Genomic DNA, 4,249 nt, shown 5'->3' with positions numbered 1-4,249 from the left:
TATTTCAGACCCCATCCTCTGCTCCTCAGTGTAGACCCTATAGCATCTCTGGAGTCCCTGGGTGGTGCAAAAAGTTGGCACACTCTGCTGCTAAGAAGTTGCAAGTTCGAGTCCACCCAGAAGCACCTGCAAAGGGCCTGGTGATCTACTCTGAGCAATCAGCCCTTGTAAACCCCGTGGAGCACATGGGGTGCTTCAGCACATTGAAAACCTTGTGGAACCCTGACACACATGGAGTCGCTGGAGTTGGTATTATCTCCATGGCAATTGGTTTTGGTTTTGTTTACAGAGCCTCTGCTTCAGGCTCAGAGGTCAGCCCTGGGTATACAGTGCCTGTATATTCACTTGTTCTGACCACTGGGCCTCTTCTCATTTCACACTTAGTGTCCCAGAGTTGGCAATCTTCCCTCCCCAAGCTATACTTCAGTCATGGTCACTGGCTCTCTTTCCCTTCCCACAACCACGTCCCCACTTGTGGTCAGTTCTTCTAGAACTAGGACCTCACCCAGTTTGTTCTAAACATTCTTCTCTTTCCCACAGACACCCCCATGGATCAGGGGCCATGCCTTAGACCTAGGCCTTCGCAGACCTGCTCTGTGACATCCAGAAGGGTTGTGATTTGGACCTTGTCTTACACATCCTTGTTCCCTGTCATTTGTCTCTGATCTTTCCTTCACCTCTTTCAGGACTTTTATTTATTTAGAAAGATGATTTGTTGATTAAACTGGGATGCTTTTGAAAATGAAAGAAGACATTGCATTGGGATTATAGGCATAGCTGTGACTTCATCCCACAAAGACCTTGGGTTTTGCACAGGGCTTTGTCAATTACTTGGTGATTTTGGGAAAGCTATGTAACATTTCTATACCATAGTTTCCTCTCCTGTACAGTTGGGTTGGTTGTAGCACCTATCTAGAAGCCCTGGTGGCGCAGTGGTTGAGCGCTTGGCTCCTAACGAAAAGTTCAGTTGTTTGAACCCACCAGCCACTCTGTAAAACAAAGATGTGGCAATCTGCTTCCATAAAGATTTCAGCCTTTGCAACCCTATGGAGACAGTTCTACTCTGTCCTACAGACATAGAGACTATGAATCCGAATTGACTTGATGGCCCACAACAACAGTAGCAACTTTTGTCTTCAGTAATTGTGAGGATTAAATGAGTTAACCTATATGAGAAGCATTTAGACTAACCAAAAACCAAATCAAACTCACTGCCAGAGTCAATTCCTACTCATAGCAACCCCCCATTGGGTTTCCAAGGCTATAAATCTTTATGGAAGCAGACTGCCTCATCTTAGGTGGAACGGCTGTTGGGTTCAAACAAATTTAGCAGGAATTTAACAGCCAAATTTCTTAACCACTACACCACCAGAGCACCTTAGAGTAGTGACTACCCACTGCCATCAAGTCGATTAGACTCATAGAGAACCCCATTGGGTTTCCGAGGCGGTAAATCTTTACAGAAGTAGATTGATTAGTCTTGTTTATGTGGAGTGGCTGGTGGGTTTGAACCACCAACCTTCTGATTAGCAGTCAGATGCCTTAGGCACTGTGCTACCAGAGCTCCTTAGAGTAGTGACTATTGTTAGCTGCCATTGAGTTATCTTCAATTTATAGCAACCCTATTTGCAACAGAATGAAACACTGCCCAGTGTGACTAGTACACAGTAATTACCCTATGCATTTAAAATGTAATTGGTGTTATTTTAGATCGTGACATTAGGCAATTTAACTTCTAAGCATGGGATAATGGAATGTGATAATGGGTATAAGACACAGAGCACCATTGCACATAGAGAATGTCATGAGTGCCTGGGTGACAACCACAACCCTCTCCAGGCACTACTCATCCTATCTTGCAATATCTCTTTTTACTATTTTATTAAATTTTTTTTAAAAATATTGTGATTTCAGAGAAAGTTTACACAGAAAGGTAGGTTCCCATTTGACAATTTCTACACAAATAGTTCAGTGACATTAGTCACATTTTTCACTAGATGTCAATATAACTGCATTCAGGTTGTTCCATTTCCAGTGCTCTAGTTTCCCTGCCCCCTTATCTTCTCATATTTGTTTTAGAGTCATTGCTGACCTTTGGTATCTTTTCCTACTGTTGTTTAAAATGATAATAAAGGCACAAATTCATAAAGTAATGTTTATCTCAGCAATCATTCTGTATTCATATAGGGAGACCATTTTATTTCTGAAATAACAAATGGCTCAGTGCAGGCTAGTTACAATGAGGTTTTTAAGATGAAGAGGAGGAAACGGTAATAATGAACCACTGGCTAGTCCCAGGCAAGGTGCCAGATGGTGCAATGATTAAGTGCTCAGCTGTTAACTGCAAGGTGGTGGGTTGAACTCACTGGAGTCTCTGAGGGAGAAAAAATCTGGTAATTACTCCTGTAAAGATTAACCCGCTGACTTTGAGTTGATTCTGACTCACAGTGACCCTATAAAATGGAATAGAACTATTCCACAGGGATTTCCAAGGCCATACATTTTTACAAAAGCAGACTACCACATCTTTTTCCCATGGAGCAGCTGGTGGGTTTGAACTGCCAACCTTTTAGTTAGCAACCATGTTCTTAACCATTGTACCACTAGGGTTCCTAGGTGTCTAGGTATCTTCAAACTCTTGTAGGTACCTTAGAACTCTGTTAGGAACCTCAGAACTCTTAAGCTCTGGTAAAGATTACAACCTAGGAAATCCTTTGGGGCAGTTCTAATCTGTCCTGTAGAGTTTCTGTGAGTCAAAATTGGCTCTGTGGTGAATAGCAGTCTCAGCCTTATTGAAATCATGCCCCTTTCTGAGATCAGCTGACATCCAGTTAGTAGGTAGTCTCTGTTGCCCCATTCATTTGCCCAAATCCTCAGGTGCATAGGTCCACAAGTTTCCAAGGCTGTAATCTTTACGGAGGCAGACTGCCTGCCACATCTTTCTCCCACAGGGTGGCTGGTGGTTAGAATACAAGCCCTTAACTACTGTGCACCAGGGCTCCTTTTTAAAAGAATGAAGGTAGGGGGTTCCGAGGGTTAGCCCTCAGGAAGCAAGGACATGCACCTCCAGTTAAATTCTCTGCCCAAGGTTAGCTCTGAGCTACTTTATGTCTCCCAAGTATCTTCATCACAAAGGGGAATTTGCTGGACTTTATGGCCACTGTGTCTCCACCTTATGCCTTTTTCATGTGTTCTTGGGTGCATTGCGTATTGATCAGTGACCTTGGAGAATGTCCCCATGCACGCACAGGAATCGGTCCGTTCCTGTCCCTCAGTTTCTCTCTTTCAACACCATGGAAATGGCCATGTCTGAACTCCCATTTCACAACCCCTTCTCACTAGTCTGTCTACCAGGGCAGTTAAGCAACATCCGACCGCCAGAAGCCAGTGCTCCTGATGTGAGTTTCACAGTCCTTACAAAGCCCCCAGGAGGCACAAAGGACAAGCTGGGTATCAAACACAGATGTGATTAGACGAAGCTGCCTTTTTTTTTTCTTTCCAGAAAAGACACCCTAGTGACCATTACTGAACGCCTCCTACTTGGTGACCAGATAGACTTGCAAGGAAAGAGTCTGTCAAACCTCGAAGCCTCCAAGGTAAATCCCTGACATTCCATCTCATCGGAAGCTCCTTTTCTTTAGTCTTTCTGCTAACGTTGCCTCCCAGTGGGCCTCTGGGGCTGTCTGCAAAGTTTTCTGTGCGGTTTGCATGTGGACAGTTGGAACCTTTTACACTGAGGATGGTTTCTCTTTAGAATTTGATTGCTACTCTGGTGCCATGGTAAAAAAAAAAAAAAAAAAAAAAGGTTAGATATAATTTTCTAGCTATTTCTTTGGAAAAACCTGGACACACACACACACACACACACACACTCCTTAGATACACTAAATCTAAAAGGCTGCATTGACTTTGTCTGTCAGATCTGATAATGAGGGGTGGTCTATACGTACCTGAGTCATGGGATTTGGTGAGTGAGTTTCAGCATAAATTCAGAGGGAAGATAGAGGCTAATGATAGACTAGAGCCACATTACCAGGTTCTAATCTCCAGCTCTTCCAATGGCTGGCTGTGTGGCCTTGGGCAAGTTACTAACCCTCTCTGTTCCTTGGCTTCTTCATCTATCAAATGGAAAGGGTGATAAGCATTAGTACCTGGTTCTGGATGTTATGAGAACCTCATCAGTTAAAATGAGTCAAGTGCTGAGAATAATGCCTGGCACAAAGTAAGAACAGGATGGGTGAACTTAACT

This window comes from Orycteropus afer, unplaced genomic scaffold, assembly GCF_000298275.1.
Source record: "Orycteropus afer afer isolate SDZICR_OR568_19922 unplaced genomic scaffold, OryAfe1.0 scaffold00622, whole genome shotgun sequence".
In the NCBI taxonomy this organism is placed as follows: Eukaryota; Metazoa; Chordata; class Mammalia; order Tubulidentata; family Orycteropodidae; genus Orycteropus; species Orycteropus afer.
Note: the sequence above shows the minus strand (reverse complement) of the source record.